At 38.1% G+C, this 18595-nt stretch overlaps 1 pseudogene; it reads right to left on the reverse strand.

The window, feature by feature from the left end:
- Positions 1-5097: 5097 nt before the first annotated feature.
- LOC123786761 (etoposide-induced protein 2.4 homolog pseudogene) lies at positions 5098-16984 on the reverse strand (annotated as a pseudogene).
- Between the last annotated feature and the right edge of the window lie 1611 nt (positions 16985-18595).

Below are 18595 nucleotides of genomic sequence, written 5' to 3' on the forward strand. Positions count from 1 at the left end.
TAGCATATGGATGTGAGAAGGTAGTTTTATGCTATTCCACAGGACATCATAAGCAGTTAATCAAAACCCCAAGATATTTACATGTATATTTATAGTCTCCATTAAGGATTGCCTTTGTTTCCAAGCTACTCCATGGTCCTGGCTCTCTTACCTCTCCAGGCTTTGGTGGGTTCAATTCAGTTTGTAAGAACCAGAAGAAACAGAATGTTTCACAGAGAATATCTGAGAGAAAGGACACCCCTCATAGGAATGTTTTGTCGATTTCATTCTAGTATGCCCACTATTTTAGCCTGCTCTTTTTTTCCACTAGAACCCAGTCAGTACTCTGCACCTATGGTTACTGGACTGCCTTCCTTTGACCTTGCTGATCTTTGAAGCTATCACACAAGTTCCTTTCACCATACAAATTCTGAAAAATTCAGTGTTCCCTCACTGCCTTCTGTTTAAAGAGCTCAGCCTATTATCCCACACAACCTGGTTTCTGCCCCACCACTCTGGCTCCACACACGTTTCTCCCTTGGAGATCTGTTGTTAACTCCCTTTTCATCAAAGAGAAAAGGTAAAGCCTGAGTGAGGCTGTTTCTTCTACTGACTGATGTGCGGCTTGGAGAGGGCCATTGCTTCTCCACAGCCAAGTCACCAAGACCTCTAAACCTGTCCCTTACTGTATGCCTTCAATCCTCTCTTCTTTTCAACTCCCCAGTAGTTCAAATTCTCATTCCTGCTCACTTAAGGACCTTCTTGCCTCTCCCCCACCACCCATTTCCCCCACTCTCCCAAAATTCCACAGCCATTGCCTCACTAATCTTCCTTACCAGCTCACAGTAACAGCAACAGCTAACCCTTGTGAGCATTCTCTAACTCTTTTGAGTGGTTCGTTATTGTGGAATATACATATCTTCCTTCAGTTAATCCTAACAAAAACCCTATGAGGTGGAACTATTACTCTGATACTCATTTTACAGGCAGAAAATTAAGTCTCATAGAGGTTAAGTAACTTGGCCAAGTTCACACAAACATAGTGGCAATGCCAGAATTCAGAACGGGTCATCTGCCTTTGGAGCACACAGGCTTATCTTCCACACAAGAGTGGCCTGGAATCTGGGGTCCTGGTGAAGACTCATAGGTGTGTACTTGCAAGACTCTATAATTTCCCCCCTCAACCTCACTGTGCCTTTCCATTTAGTAGGAGAGGGCCTGTTACTTGACATCTCATGTTTGCTCTAGTTCCCGGTAGCTATGAGATCCACCGAATTCTGAACCCCACCCCCTTGTCTGGGACCCTGCTGAGCTGCCTAATTCTTGTTACTTCCATCTTTCCTCCCCATGACATATCTAAGAATTGCCCTTGTTACTGCCCTGGCTGCCATGGGACCTCAAAGCTGTTACCTGCCTGGAGTGCCTGCTAGCATACCTCACAGAGTCTTGGATACAGACCTGGATGGTGCTTGTGGTGTCTTGCAATTTGTACTTGATGATAACTCTTCTAAGGACTCTGTCACTCTCCAGCTCCACTTTACCAATTCTCATATTATCCTGACCAGTAATTAAGATTAGTCAATTATGACATGATGTTCCTCACTAGTCTTATCCTACTTGAAATCCACATGATCGAAGTGGGACTTCCTCAGTAGGCCATATCTGTCCCAGCCCCAGGGACTGCTTTGATTTCCCCTCTTCTTTCCATTTTCCAGCTCTTCCGGGGGGTCTCCACACATTCCCGCAGCCTACCAACTCTCTCCTGCACAAATACAGCGATGCATTGTTTTCACCAGTTGAATGTGAACCTGCCAAGGTAACCTGTGCTGTAGATCTGTGATTTTCAAGCTTGGCTGTGCACCACAATCACTCCTGAGAAACATTCGAATGACAGATGACAAGCCTGTGCTGAAGTCCTACTGAAATTCAGGACAGACAACCAAGACCTCTTTGACTCCTCAAGACTTGTGCATAATGATCAATAATTATTCGTGATGAAGGGGCTCCGTTAAGCGTCTGCCTTCGGCTCAGGGCGTGATCCCGGCATTCCAGGATCGAGTCCCACATCGGGCTCCTCCGCCGGGAGCCTGCTTCTCCCTCTCCCACTCCCCTGCTGTGTTCCCTCTCTCGCTGGCTAGCTCTCTGTCAAATAAATAAATAAAATCTTAAAAAAAAATAATTATTCATGATGGTCCTAGTTTCTTTTTTTTTTTAAGTCTTCAGTGAACTCGTAAATTACATAGACTATGTAAACCACCTGGCCCAATGTGCGACACATAATAGGCATTCAGTAAATGCTAATTACTTTCCCTCCTCCTTATTTCAGTCATCACAAGTTTTATAGCCTTCATTTGTTTAAATAAACATTTTAAATAGATTTATATTCCCTGTGTTTCTTCCTGTTCTGTATATTTATGGCTCCTTCAGTCAAAGGTTCTCTGGCTTGCTCTTGACCTTCAATTATCCCTTTTTAGACTTTTTCTTTGATATTTTAAAATTGAACTCATTTGCCAGCCTGCCTATTTCTCAGACTTCTATACAATTATATATTCTTCCACCTACTCTTTTTCTAAATTTAGCCATAATCCTTGCTTCTTTATTTTTTGCTATAATTTTCTTTCAGTAAGTAGTGAACTAGACCTTGAAATCTCAGAGCCATTGATTTGCTTTGCTTTCACAATATTTTAATTTATTTAAATTATCTTTGTTGAACATTATTGGAAGACCTTAGAACATCTTAACATTTAAGTTTTCTGTCTGGAACAGCCTATATAGGTGGAAAAGGTAGATGAGAATTTCAAAGGTGAAAGAGATCTTGGATTTTATCAGTTCACGTGTTTCATTTTACACAGAAAACAACAGAGATACATAGATAAAGTGAGTTACCAAAGGTTACATTGCTACCTAGTAGCAGACTTGCTTTTTGGAAGGGTTGGTGGAGGGGAGACTAGCTCAAATTTAATTTTGACATTTTAAAATGTCACTTTTATACAAATATACACTTGTTTGGACATCTGCCTACCATCCCTATAGTTTCTTAAAATAACAACAAAAACAACAAAACCAAAAACCAAAAAACACCAAGTAATCACAGGTTTGGGATTTAATAAATTTACTCCTTCAATTACTATTTATAGCACTCAGTATTCCTTTGAATTACCACAGACCTGGCTGTGATCAGGAGTTAATTTCCAATCTCCAGTGTTGGAAAAGTTCAGGTTTTCTGAGTATTCTGTTTGCAGTGACTCTGGTACAGAACTGGTGCTTCTCCAAGTTGGGGAATTTTAAATGCACAAGTGAAAAAAAGCTTTTTTCTTCTTCAAGGAGAAGAAAGAAAATCGTTCCAGGATGCCTGGGCGGCTCAGTCAGTTAAGCGTCTGCCTTTGGCTCAGGTCATGATTTCAGCGTCCTGAGATGGAGCCCCACATGGGACTCCTTGCTCAGTGGGAAGCCTGCTTCTCCCTCTACCTGCAACCCCCCACCCCGCTTGTATGTCCTCGCATGTGCTCTCTCTCTCTCTCCAACTAATAAATAAATAAATCTTTTAAAAAAGAGAAAAGAAAAAGTGAATGCCTTAATGATGACAATATATGTACATGAATCAATAAAACAATAATTAAAAAAAGAAAAAATCATTCCTCAAAATCTAGTGGGTCTCTCTGTGAGGAGGCTTTTCCTCCTGTTCCATCTCCTCAGGCTGCTCCCCACACCCACCCCCTGCCCCAGTGGAGCAAGAGAGACCAAAAGCTAACCTGAGTTACAAGTGTCCTACAACTGAGATACTCCTTCACTCCCCACATCCAATGTATGTGCTTCACAGGATGGGGAAGGAAGAATTTCCTCTGCTCCTTAAGGTCCTTTGAGCTGGAATAAGAAACAGATTGACATGAGACAGATTAACAGGAGAAAATAAAATTTAATTTCATGTGTACGAGGAATCCACACAGACGGGAAATTCCAAAGATGGGCAAAATGAGGTCTGTACGTGATTCAGAACTGAAGAGAAGTGGGTAGGAGTCTGGGACTTCAAAGGAAAGGAATGCAATTCATAGGAAGATGAAAGAGTAAATGCAACATAAAAAAAAAGAGTAAACAAATGTTTCCTGGGCTGTAACAAGGGACCAGAGAGGACTTTGATCAAACAGACTTTGTTGGGTTCCTCTTGTCTGCCTACCTAGTTCATATCATAATGTAGTTACCTATGGTGATAGTGTTGTGGGATCGTGGAGCACAATGGCCAAGAAATAATTCTTGAGATGTTTTATGGTTCAAGTTAGTAAGTTTATTTGAGTAGCATGGGGACAGGACCCGTGGGCAGAAAGAGCTGCATTTTTGCTATATGAAGCTTGTGGTTATATAGCAAATGCTCAAGGGGGAGGGGACGTGCAGGGAGTATTAGATCATAAATGTCTTCTTTGAATTTCTACTCATAAAACTACTCTTCTAAGATTTCTCTGGGGCTTATCATTCAGTTCAATATTAACTCTCAGTGAGATGTAAGGGCAGTCAGAGGACCCTTTAAGAATGTAGCAGCCAGCCAGTATTTTAGCCTTATTGAAGCTATGCAGGCTATAGGTCAGCCTTCTGGGCTAAAGGTGAATATTTTTCTGCTTCGATCCCTCATCAATAGCTCTCTTCCTTGAGCAAGCCCTCTGTCGAAATTCTTTTTAGGCAGTTGAGGGGGAAATAAAGTGCTTTTCATGAATCCTCTGGGTTTTGATTGTTTTTCAGCTCAAAATAATCTTCATGCCAAAGTGGCCCATCTTGGGGCCACCTGCCCTTGGACCTTACAAGAGAAAAACAACAAAAATGACAAATATATAAAATGTAACAGAATTACAAAATCCATTCATCCAACGGTAGTGGGGGGTAAGAAGGGAAGGTGGAAGCATAAATGACAGATGGAGAAAATGAAGGTATCAAATCAGTCACCACACAGAGGCTGACAAATGTTAGAAAAGCTCTGGGGGAAATCCTGGGGCCCTTTCAGGCTTGGGGGGGAGTTGTTAAAATTCCACATTTGGGTATCGGGAAGATTGTGCCTTATGTTCCCCACAGATAAAAATCCCCATTGCTCAGAGAGACGGGAATATGCAGAGGTCCCCAGGTGGAGTGGGGCTAGAAGAACTGGGAGAAGAGCTGCCCCAGGAATCCTTCCAATCCCACCCCTCCCCTCTGTCCCCTATGGATGCAGGCGGCGGGGTGGGGGGACGTGCATATGGGCAGCAAACTGCAGTTAACTGGAGAGCAATGAGGTGGAGAGAACTGTTCTGACGAGTATCAATGCTCAGGACAGACTGTAGGTAAACGGTCTTGTGGAACAGTCTTTGCTTAAGAAGGCCACCAAGAAGAAGTGCATGTGGGCTCTTCACCATGCATTGAGTTGATATGAGTAAAGGAAGGAAGATAAAGAAGAGGAGCCACTGATAATGTATGGGGACTGCATTCCTGTGAGGAGAGCCAAGGCAAACCATATCCAAGCTAGTAAGGCCAATTACTTTTTGACTGATAGTGAAGAATGTATTTTGATTCCTTTATTGAACTAGAATATTCAAAGCAGTTTAGTGAGTAGACAGGGACATATGCAGAAGACTAACCAGCTGATCAACAGATGGGTGGGAAAGAGACTCACAACATTCCCCCGATGAAGAAAAGAGTCAGCAGCAAACTGTTGAAAAGCACGTAAGCAATTGTTTTGTTGATACTAGGGAATGGGGGAGGCTCCTCCCTGATATCTCAAATGCCAGATCTTCTATATCCTGAAGCCAAATGGCACTGGCAACTTTGCTAAATACAGATGGGGAGTACCCAAGGAACACTGGAAATTGCTGTGAGAAAGAATTCCAGCCAAGACCAAACGTCTCCAAGTAGCCATGGATCACCCCTAACTTGTGCTATTACTGACTGAGGCTCAGTAATAAACACTTGATAAAACAAGTGGAGAACATACCAGAATACTGCATCATTCCAAGCACAGAACTGGAAAATTCTAGTAACGATACATGGCTCACTCTCCTCCTTCTGCACGATGCCTGCTCTCTCCACTGTGCCAAGACACTACTTGCCTTTCTCCAATACTTCACCTCTCTTTTTTCCTGGATTTGAGCATTTAGCTTTGAGATGGCACAAATAGCCCAGATGGAGACTTTGATCCCCTTGGCAAGGTCCTGAAGAAAGATTTTGATGCTGTCAGCTATCTCATCATCACCCACACTATTGACTACACAAGAGAGGGAAGAGTCCCCCAACCTCTCATCATGAAGGACATAGCAGCCTTGTCACTGGGGCTCCAGCCCCAGCCTGGACTCTCACCCACTACAGGTTGCTCACTTTCTCCCCACCTAGTTGCTTCTCTTGTCAAGTGTGTTCCAGGACCACACTCGTTTTTCCTGATGGAGTGTCCTGGGTTTGGTCATTGGACTTCCTTCCTTTTCTATCTATACTGGTTCTGCTAGTGATCACACTGAGTGCTGTAGAATGCTTTAACATCATATACACTGATAACCTCCAGTGATATCCTCAGCCACACTTCTCTCCTAAAAGACAATACACAGATAACTGCCTACTCAGCATCTCCATCTGACTACTTAATGGATACCTCAGAATTAATAAATTCACAATGAGATTTCCTCCAACAACTTCTTCTCCCACAGACTCCCACCTCAGTTGAGGATATCTCTGTCCTTCCCATTTCTCATCCTAAAAATGCAGGAGACACACTTGGCATCTTCTTTTTCTCTCATATACTATATCTGATACATCAGGAGATACTGCTGAATCTAGCTTTCAAATATTCCTGAACTTCTACTTCTGCTAAAGTGACTGGGATCAGATTTATCTCCTTCCTACAAATAACTAGAAAACTGGCCAAACTATGTAAAACAATTATTTCAAGACACTGGAAACTAGGCAGTACAGGACTGTGATTTCTGAGAGGAGAGAAACAAATGAGGTGAGACTACAACTGGCAGTGACTTCTGCCTGGAGACATATGTCCTGACCACAGAGCAAGGAGGGAAATCCCAAGTGGAGCATGGCCATCTTGCTGATTTGAGGAGACAGATGGGAGTTCAGAGAGGTAGATGTGCCTGAAATAATGACGGCAAATCACCAGACAAGAGGAAACCACACAGAAAAAGTGGTCCAGAAATTTGCAGAGGTGTCCCCCTGAGCTTTTTGTAGATTATTAATCTATGGATGTGAAAGGTGAAACTCTATAAGTCCATGCAAAGAACAAATGCTGGGAGCTATAAAGTGAACAGTTCCTACGGTTCACACTGTTATTTGAATTGTGTCCAGGCAGAGTACAGAGAACTTGCTGAAAACTTGGGAAAATCAGTAAAATTATTAGAAGGGCTAAATTAATTCTAGAGCTAAAGATATTCTAGGACTTGCCATAACAAAGTTTTAAAATCACCCCCCCAAGGTATCAACATAATCCAAGGAAAACTTAATTGCTGCCCCCAAAGAATACTAACATTTTTAAAGTAAAATAACAAAATCTAAACACTCAGCAATGTAACATATGCAATGTCTGGCAACTTAATAAAAAATACTGGACATGCAAGGAATTAGCAACTTATGACCCACAGGCAGTAGGAGAATGAATCAGAAATAATAGAAATGGTGGAATCAGGCCAGAACTTCAAAAGAGCATTTATACATCTTATAAATGTGCCGAAGGATTTATACTAAAACACCAACATAGTAAGGACATATGTGTGCATGTATAAATGAAACTTCTAGAAATGACAAATGGAATGTATGAAATAAAATACTGGATAAGATAAACTGAATCAACGTGGCAGAAAAAAACCAGTGAATCTGAAAGCATGGAAATAGAAAATATCTAACATTAAGCTCACAGGGGGGAAAAAGGGTATAAAATAAAGAAAAAGGGGCTCCTGGATGGCTCAGTGGGTTAAGCGTCTGCCTTGGGCTCAGGTCATGATCCCAGGGTCCTGGGATTAAGCCCCGCATCCTGTTCCCTGCTCAGTGGGAAATCTGTTTCTCCCTCTCCCTTTGCCCCTCCCCCTGCTCCTGCTCTCTCTCTGTCTCTCAAATAAATAAATAAATAAAATATTTTTTAAAAAAATGAAAAAGGCTCAGTGATCTGCAGGGCTTTATCAGGTGATCTAACATATGTTTAATTAAAGTCCCAGAAGATGTGGGAGCGAGAGAGAAACAGAAATGGTACTTGAGGAAATAATAGTTGGGAAGTTTTTAAACCTGAGTAAAACTGTAATTTACAGAACCAAGAAATTCAATGAAACCCAAACACAGTATGCACAAAGAAAAAAAATAACTGCTAATCTAGAGCTCAATATCCTGCAAAAATTTCCACCAGCAATGTGAAGGTAAAATAAAGATTTTTCCATACCAACAAAAGCTAAGAGAATGTGCTTGTAATGATCTGTACTATACAGACATTAAAGGAAGTTCTTCAGGAGCAAGGAAAATGAGATGCAATAGAGATGAGGTTCTACATAAAGTTATGAAAAACAATGGAAATGGTATTCGGGTAAAAATAAAAGATTTTCTTATGTATATTTTCATACCTTTAGAAAATTGAAATCTCTGCAAGTCGTAGCTCAATAAATCTGTTAAAAAATTAAAGACAGTTGTTTAAAAAACTAATACTATAGTGTAGGATTTTTTTTTTTTAGAGAGAGTGCACAGAGGGAGGGGGGCAGAAGGAGAGGGGGAGAATCCCAAGCAGACTCCATGCTCAGTTGGGAACCCAACATGGGGCTCAATCTCATGACCCTTCATGACCTGAAAAGAAAACAAGTCAGCGCTTAACCAACTGAGCCACCCAGCCACCCCTGTATTGTAGGATTTAATACATAAGTAGAAATAGCATATATAAAAGAATGGGTCAAAGGATGTGAGGGGAGAAATGGAAGTATGCTTTGAGAATGTTCTTACTTTATACGTAAATGGTTATAGTATTCAGTTGAAAATATACTAAGAGATTAAAGATGCATATTGTAACCCTAATGCAACCACTAAATAAATGCAATAATATATAGCTAAAATGACAAGAGTAAAAATAAAGTTGAATATTAGAACATAGTTGATTATTCTATAATAAGATAAAAAGGAAAAATAACAAAGAGAAAGAATTGAAAAACAGCAAATTGGTATATATAAACCAACCATATTTGATAATTACATTAAGTATAAACATAGGAGAGGGTCCGGTTATGATGGGACAGCAACAGAGAAATTTTGGGGAGAGATAGAACTGTACTGTAACTTGACTGAGGTGGTGGTTATTTAACCCTATGGATCTGTCATAAACACATGCACTAAAAAAGTGAATTTTACTTTATTATTTAATAAAATAAATTAAAAAAAATAAAAGCAATGCTAAACATCATTAGTTCTCTTGGAAATGCAAATTAAAGTTGCAATGTGGGGGCACCAAGGTAGCTCAGTTGGCAAAGTAACCAGCTCTTGATTTTGGCTCAGGTCATGATCTGAAGGTTGTGAGATTGAGCCTGAAGTCAGGCTCCACACTCAGCATGGAGTTTACTTGAGATTCTCTTTCTCCTTCTCCATCTGCCTCTCCCCTTGCTCTCACAAACTCTCTCTCTCTCCATCTCTCAAAATAAATAAATAAAATCTTTAAAAATAATAAAGTTGCAGTGTGATACATTATATACCCACCATAATGACAAAAATTGGAAAGACTCACAATACCAAGTCTGGAGCAACTGGACCTCTCAATCGCTACAGATGAGAATGCCAGAAGGTACAGACGCTCTGAAAGTTTATACTCTGAAAGTTTCTCATAAAATTAAACATACACTTCCCATACGGATCAGTAGTCCCACTCCTACATATTTACTGAACAGAAATAAAAACTTTTGTCCATATGAAGACTCATATGCAACTATTCATTACAGTTTCATCCATAATAGCCCCAAATTGGAAACAAATGTCCATCAACAGTTGAATGCAGAAAAAAATACTGTATTTGTACAATGGAATACTACTCCATGATAAAAATGAACAAACTGTTGATACATGCCACAGGGCAGGTGAATCTCAAAAACAGAACACAGTAAAGGAAGTTAGTAGGAGGGGCTGAAGGTGAGATGAAAGCACATCAGCCACAGTGCAGTGGAGAGTGAGCATCAACAGGTGGGAGGGGTGTGCAGGAAAGGAGGCAGGAAGACACAGCCACAGTTGTGACCATGGATAGCAATGAACTGGGTGTTCGCATTGTACCTGATGTCTGAGCAGATACACCCAATATTTATAGTGATACTTTTTGATATTCTTAAGTAGAAGTAGACAATTCAAGGCTTTTAATTTCTTGAGTATAAATACAAATATATGTGTTGGTTTTCTCATTAATTAGCAATTAACTCAACAAATAAAGAAGTCTTTGACTTCAGTAACTTCTATTCTAGTGAAGGAAATAGTGAGCACACTAAAATAGATATATAATAATGGAGGGAGACATGTGCTATAGCACAAAAGGAAGCCATGTGAAGGAGAAAGATGGATGGGTGTGCTCTTTAGAAAGACATCAAGAGGGCTTCAGTGACAAGGTGAGATTTGAATAGAGATATAAAGGTATGGAGGAGGCGTCCATATGGATACTTGGAGAAAATTTTCTAAGAGGGACAGCAAGTGCAAAGGACCTGAGGTGCAAACCCAAGTGGAGCAGATGCTCTGTATGAGAATTCTGATAACTTTTTATTTCTTCCCCAAAACTGAGATTCTTGGGGTGCTTTTTAAATAAAAAAAGTTGGTAACAGACATCATGGTGATAGGCTCAATATTATCTATGTAAAGATACCTGAAGGAAGCAATATAAATTCTTACAAAATTTTATTCAAAATCAGAAGAGGTTTATTTCTGACACGGCAATTCTTCTCTCCAGAAGATTGTGTTAATTACAACCAAGAAAATTAACAGAAGTTTATCGAATAATCATTTGTGATAAATCTGTGCTTTTCCTTAGGGATCTAACCAAATAAAGAGGTATAAGGTAGATATTTCAAGACCCAGAGATTATTGTTTGTGTGTTGAGTATGGAACAGATCAATTTCAATTTCCTGAGTTGCTCTCAGACCACGCAATCCTTGGCATTACACCCAAAAGGCAGATGGAGGAACTCTCATCCTGGGATAACTAAGCAGTGTAACAAAGCACCTTGCCCCCAAAGCCAGAATTTAAGCCTGGATCATCGGATTCCAAATCTGGTGCTCTTCCCTTTTTATTTTGAGAGTCTTTTAAAAAAAAAATCTAGATTTTTGCAGTTATTTAGAAGTCTTTTCATGGAAGAACATACTTGCATTAACTTGAAATAATTTGGAGAAAGGTATATATTATATTGGACTTATGCTTTATTAAAATTTGTCTGGGCCAAACCATGAATATTACAAATTAATATTTATATATGATGATAATATAAATAATTGCCCTAAAGTGTGTAACTCTGAATAAGTATAAGAAACTTGGAAACATCTCTACTGAAACAAACATTCTTTTAAGACACATTGAGATGGCTGTTCAAGGTGAAAGGTTATAATTAAATTGGTTAGCTATTTGCACAGATTATTTTAATATCTTCTCTTTACTAAGTCATAATTAATAAATGCAGAAATTCTATTAAGTTAATAATAATTTCCAAAATCACTGGATAAACAAGGAGAAGAACTCTTTGTTAGTTTATGTCTGTATTCATGTAAAAAAAGTATATATTACTTCAAAAATTATGTCACCAGTTTTTAGTGGGGTGGATTTCCTTTCAAATCATTTTGAGTATGAGAAGTTTTCTTTTTCAGTGAAGGGAAAACTCAGTTTTCAAATCTAAATATTTAGTTATAAAAACTTCCCTAAGGTTTTTGCTTACAAATCTTCTAGTAATATCATTTTCAAATAGATTACTTATTCCGTGTAGTTATAACAGATGTAAGATTACTCTTAACATCTATCTATGACTCCTTTTTGCTGAGGCTGCCAATTATCATGGGAAGTGTTCCAACAGCACTGAAACTCACATTTGTAAAAAACTCATTGATACCAGCGAGCCTTTAAAAAATGGAAAGAAAAACATTGCTGCTAATTACATTTGGATTTTCTAGTTGATCTAACAGCACATATTTCTTGCTCTATTCAATGTTGGAGACAGGAAAGGAAAGTGTCTTATGTCCTTGGAGGTACTTCCTGAATCAAATTGCATTGTCTTGCTGTTGCCAGGTCCTGGGACCAGGACTCTGCCAATGCTACTTGCCATAGCAGCTGACACACATGCACTTTCAGTTTAAGCATGGTGTAGACTCTGAAATCTCCACATTGGGAAATACTTCACTCACTGCATTGTAAGACACTGAAACTAGTATCACACTAGACTAGAGAGTGGGCCCTGGACCATGGAGCTCTGAGCCTATGGCTTCTAGATCCTTAATTCAGAAAGACACCTCTATGCCCTGCTTAAAGAAAGTTTCTGAAACTGTGAGAGTTTACTCATAATGTTAACTAGTAGACCTCACATCCCAGTATTTAGCCATTTTGGAAAATATCTTTATGGAATTCCAATTTCAACATTAGTCAAATCAAGTAAAAATGCTACTTTTTGTCTGAAAAATGTATTTGAAAAAAGAACCCATCACTTCCTTTAGATGTGGAAAAAAGGGAACTGCCGAGACATTGATCAGTCATAAATTAATCTGTTAGCATGAAATATATTCTCAAGCGAGCTGAAATATCTGATGATTCTAGATTATTGATAGTTTGGGTTTCTTTAGGCTCTTCTTCAGTAATCATTTCATAATTTCATTCAGATTGAAGGTATACAAGATGATATTCTTTTCATACTGTTGGCTCTGCAGCAATAATATTGCCTGGGAATAGCAAAGTAAAAGATAAAGACAGAAAATGATAATGGAAAATCAAAGCTTTATAAACTCAACTTGTAAATTTTGGAGTTGGAAAATTATTCAGCTTTAGAATCATCTTCATTTCTGCTTAACTTGTCCATCTATCCACAATAATGACGTTATGATAGGCTTCCAATTGTTTTTAAAGGTTCCCTGCTAAAGTCATTGGAGTAGACATTAGTGTCAAATTTCATGGCAATGTTCAAAGAAATACTGTAGGAATTTTTCTTTGCTAACAAACTGTCACACTGCAAAAGACTAATGCTCAAGGGATTCTTATCATTTCTCTAGTTTAAAAAAAACTTGATCTTGGAAATTTGAAAATAGATGTTTTAAGACAGCCAGAAGGACAAAATCTAAAGATACTCAGTCAATTGAATTTTAGCCAAAATGCATTCTGTCAATTAAATGGACAAAAGGAACATATTTTTCACAAGTATTTTTAAGCAAAAGGTGATGAAGACCCAGATATATGTATAGGGGGAAAAAAAGAAATTTCATAATTGACATAGATGACATAATTGACATAATTGACATAAAACACCAAAAGACAGAAGAATACAAATTATTTTCATGTGTAAATGGAATATTTACCAAGATAACCTTTATTCTGGACATTTAATAAACTCTCAATAAACTTGAAAAGATTGAAAGCATACAAAATATGTTTCTGACCACAGCAGGATTTAACTAGATAGAAATCAATAACCAAACATATGGAAATTAAGGAACACTTAGTTAATAATCCTTAGGGCAGAAAAGAAATCACAAGGCAAATTGGAAAATACTTTATTGAATGAAGAAGAAAAAACAATGTAACAAATCTGTGGGATCCTGCCAAAGCAGTGATTAAAGGGAAATTTGTAGCTTTATTTTTTTTTAAGATTTATTTATTTATTTATTTGTGTGAGTACAAATGGGAGGAGAGGCAGAGGGAGGAGAGAGAATTCCAAGCAGACTTCCCACTGAGCATGGAGCCCAATGTGGGGCTTGATTTCATGACCCTGAAGTCATGATGTGAGCCAAAACCAAGAGTCGGACACTTAACTGACTGGGCCATCCATGTGCCCCAGAAATTTGTAGTTTTAAATGTTGATATTTAAAAAGACTCAAATAAATGATCAAAGCCAGGAATTGGTAAACTTTGAAAATAAATGATTAGTAAACATTTTGGGCTTTGTGGATCACAGATGGTGTCTGTTGATTGTTCTATGTTTTATACAACCCTTTAAAATATAAAAAAAAACATTTTTAGTTCAGAGGCGGTACAGAAATAGGCCATAGGCTCTAATTTGCCAACATCTGATCTAAGCTATTGCCTTAAGAAACCAGAAAAAATGAGCAAATCAAATTTAACATAAGGAGGAAAAGGGGGAAAATGAATAATCAGTGACATATAAAAGCAAAAAAGAAAATCAGTAAAATAAAAAAACTAGTTCTCCAAAATAATAAAATTACAAACCTCCAACCAACAATAAAGGAAGAAAGAAGACTCAAATTATCATGCCTAGAAGGAAATTATTTTACTTTAGATCCTGCAGACATTAAAAGATAATAAAGGAATCTTACGAACAACTTTTTGTCCATATATTTTAGATGAAAAGTACACATTTTCCAAAAGGTACAAGGTACTAAATCTTATTCACTTATGAAAAAACAGTAACCTGAACAGCCCTTATTATTAGAGAAATTAAATTCAAAACTATAAACATTCTCTCACACACAAAAATGACTCCTGCCCAGATAGCTTTGTTGATGAATTCTACCAAACATTTGAGAAGGTAATAATACCAATCCTGTACAAACCTCCATAAAATAGAACAGAAATGAATACTTTCAAAATTATTTTATGAAGGTAGCATTACACTGATACCAAAATCAGAAAAAGACACTATAAGAAAAAAAACAAACAAACAAACTTGCAGACCAGTAGCCTCCATGGACATAGATGTAAAAATCTTTGACAAAATTCTAGTAAATAGAACCCAGCAATATACAAAGGCAATGTATCATTATAAAGTGAGGTTTATTTCAGGAATACAAAGTCTGCTTAATATTCAAATATCAAACAAGATAAATCATCATTTCAGCAGGCTAAATAGGGAAACTAATATAGTTATTTCAATAAATGCATAAAAACATTTGACAGATTTCAACACCATTTCACAATAACACACACACACACACACACACACACACACTGGAAGAAAGTAATTGCAAAACATATAACCCCTGAAAGACATTTGTTCAGTCTATATAAAGCAGTCTTACAACTTGATAATAGGAAGACAATTCAATTTAAATAATAATGTACAAAGATTTCACTAAAGAAGATATATAAATAAACCCATGAAAAAATATTCACTGTTAGTAGTTGTCATGGAAATGCAAATTACAACCATAATATCACTGCACACGCACTACAATGGCCCATACTAAAAATACGAAGTACTGGGAATAATGTGAGCAACTGAAGCTAACACAGTGCTGGTGGAAAGGTAAAGTTACTTTTGGTGAACAGATTGACAGTTTTGTATTAAACATAGACTTTCCATATGATCCAGTAATTCTACATCTAGAGAACTGCAAACATATCCACACAAAGACCTGTATACAAATGGTCATAAACACTTATTCATGATAGCCAAAAATTGGAAATGACCCAAACGTCCATCATTCACAACTGCTGAATGAATAAATGGATTGTGGTAAATCCATGAATTCAAATTCTACTCACCAATAAAAAGAATGAACTATAGATACATGCAATTATGTGGATAAATGTAAAAGATATCGTTCTGTATAAAAGAATCCAAACAGAAAGGCTTTGGACTGTATGATTCCATTTTTAGGACATTCCAGAAAGAGCAAAGCTAAAGGCACAGGAAATGTATCAGCAGTTACCTGGTGTTAGGGGTACAAGAAAGGGAGGGTTGACTGATATAGCTCTAGAAAACTTTTCAATTGCTAAATATGTTCTATACCTCAATTGTGGTGGAGGTCGAATGTATACATTTATCAAAACTCATCAAGCACACCTGAAAAAGGTGAATTTTATTGCATGTAAATTGTATCTCAATCAACCTGACTTAAATACTCACACACACGCACACACACACACCTTGAGCCTTGCCTTATTCCATTCACAAAAATTGAGATATATTATAGGTGTAATGATAAGAGTTGAAACCATGCAGCTTCTAGAAGAAAAGACAGAGAACATCCTAGGCTCAGAGTAGACAAATATTACTTATACTAGATCAAAATGCACTAATATTGAAATAATAATTTGGACTTCATAAAAATTTTAAAATTATAGTTATTAAAATATGCCACCAAGATAATAAATACATAAGTCACTGACTGTGAAAATATATTCATAATACTTGTATCTGATAAATAATTCATGTCCCATCCATAAATTAACAGTAAGAAAACAATAACCCAACAACATAATTGACAAAAATCATGAGAAGATGCTTCACCAAAGAATAATTTGATATAGACTCATTACTACAGATATTATTATTATTATTATCTATTTGCTGATTTTAAGGGCCTGGATTATTTGCTACATATTTTCATGTGACATCTCATGTATGTTTCATAGTAAATTGATGGTGACAAATATTATTCCTATTTCACAAGTTAGAAAAATAAAACTCAGACTAAGGAATATTCTCAAGGCCATCTAGCTAAATGATGGAGTCAAGACTTGATTCCAAGTCCATCTTCTTGCTGTATCTGCATCTGTACTCCTATACTTTTCATTCTCTTTGGTCATGATGAACAGATGGTATTTAAGTCCAGCCTACTTCATGTAGCTCCTCCAATATCCATTATTCCTTCCATACACCCATTTTATTAAATCATTCTTAGCAGGTCCATATACATTTTTATTTTCCTATCAAGTGTGGAATCAATGGAGATAGGCTAATGGAAGCAAAAATTTCAGCATCATTACTGAAAATTCATTGTTGACTGAGCTTTAAACTGTTGCGCAAAGTACTCAGTAACACACTTTGTTACCGCTTCAGTTTAGACCTTTGGGAAATCTTCCCAAAGGGAAGTTCAGGCTTAGAGCCTTCTCTAGGATGCTGCTGCATCCTGATCTGGCACAGAGAGGAAGAAGGAAAGAGACAGTTTTCCAGCACTCTCAGACTTTTAATAAATTGACTACACCAACTTGAGAAACAGGACCAATAGATTTTCTCCATGGATCGGTCAACTCACTCCTCCATTATGAGGAGCAAAGAGTAAGTTGTAGGACCAGAGGCTAAACATGTCACTCCGGTGGAGGCCTCTCTGAATGGAAATGTGAAATCAGGGACAGGATGTTCTCTTTACTCCCACCACCAACACAGCATGCTGTAGTATTTCCCATTAGAAAGTTTCTAACACACACTTATAACCCCTGGGGCTGTAGAGCAACGAACACTTTTCTCCTGCTTTCCTTCCAATAATTTGCACCTGTGCAGGGCATACTTCTTCATAGCAGGCAAGTACCTTTGGCTTAAAGCTTGGTGCCAAACTCAAATTTTTACACATTCAATTGCTTTAGATATAGTTCATATAAGTGTATTTTTATCCATTTAGAGCCTGCCTTCTTTGCATACCCTTCAAAGTGGTACCCAAGATCTGCTAGCCATACATAAGGCTCACTCCAGGGTGATAAGAGACCCCTGGCCTCTGCTGCCCCTCAGAACTCTCTGACACAAACTTCCCAACTTGCCGTGGAGCAGCGTTGCCCAGATACATAAAACCTCTCTCCCCTATGGAGCTCCCTTGTCCTCTCCCCTTCTGGGTGGTGACCCTACACTGATGTTCGGGAAGGTCTCCTCCTGGGAGAGAGAGACTTCCCTTCTGGAGCAGTCTTGTCCAAATACCTCTAATAAAGTTTGTGTGTGCTAATACTTCTTGTGGGCCTGCCATTTACCTTATGAGCACTGAAATTCCCTTGAAACCCACTCTGTTCTCTTTTCCTGGTCCTTCCTCTTCTGTCCATAACGGAGTGCCCCAGGCTCTGTTCTTCATCACTCCTCCCTAACTTTACTTTTTCCTTAGGTAGTTTTATTTATATCCAAGGATTTAAATACCTCCTATTTGCTGATCATTCTCAAATTCATATCTTAAGCATTCATCTCTCTCTAAAGTCCCAGAAAACTGCTTCCTCCACATTATCATGCAAATGTTTAATGGACATTGCAAATGAGACATGTCCAAATGGAACTCTTCACTCTTTCTCTCTCCCCAAGCAATCCTGCCCCACCCCTTCGCATTTAATGGTATTACCACTGAGTTGCTCATGTCAGAAAGGAAAGAATCTCACTGATTCCTTCTTTCCTTTACTCCCCCAACTAGACTGAATTTATCAGCCAGTCCTGATTCCAAACTATATATATATCCTACACTGACCACTGTCACCTCCACTTGCTCACTTCCATGCTAACCCAACCCAATGTTCTCTTTTACCTACATTGCTGATTCTAACTGTTTTCACTCCCCACCAACATTTATTTTTGCACTGCAGTGAGAATTTTTAAAAATGTAAATAGGTCACAGCAATCCTTTTCTTAAAACTTCTCCATGATTTTCTTTTACCTATGGGCTAAGATCTACATCTTTGTCATGACCTACCAGGTCTTGCTAGCCACTCAAACATTATCTCCTATCACTGTCTCCTGAATCTAGAACTCTTTCACCAGACTTTTCTTTCT

Source organism: Ursus americanus, chromosome 9, assembly GCF_024610735.1.
Source record: "Ursus americanus isolate L20-20 chromosome 9, mUrsAme1.1.p, whole genome shotgun sequence".
Classification (NCBI taxonomy): domain Eukaryota; kingdom Metazoa; phylum Chordata; class Mammalia; order Carnivora; family Ursidae; genus Ursus; species Ursus americanus.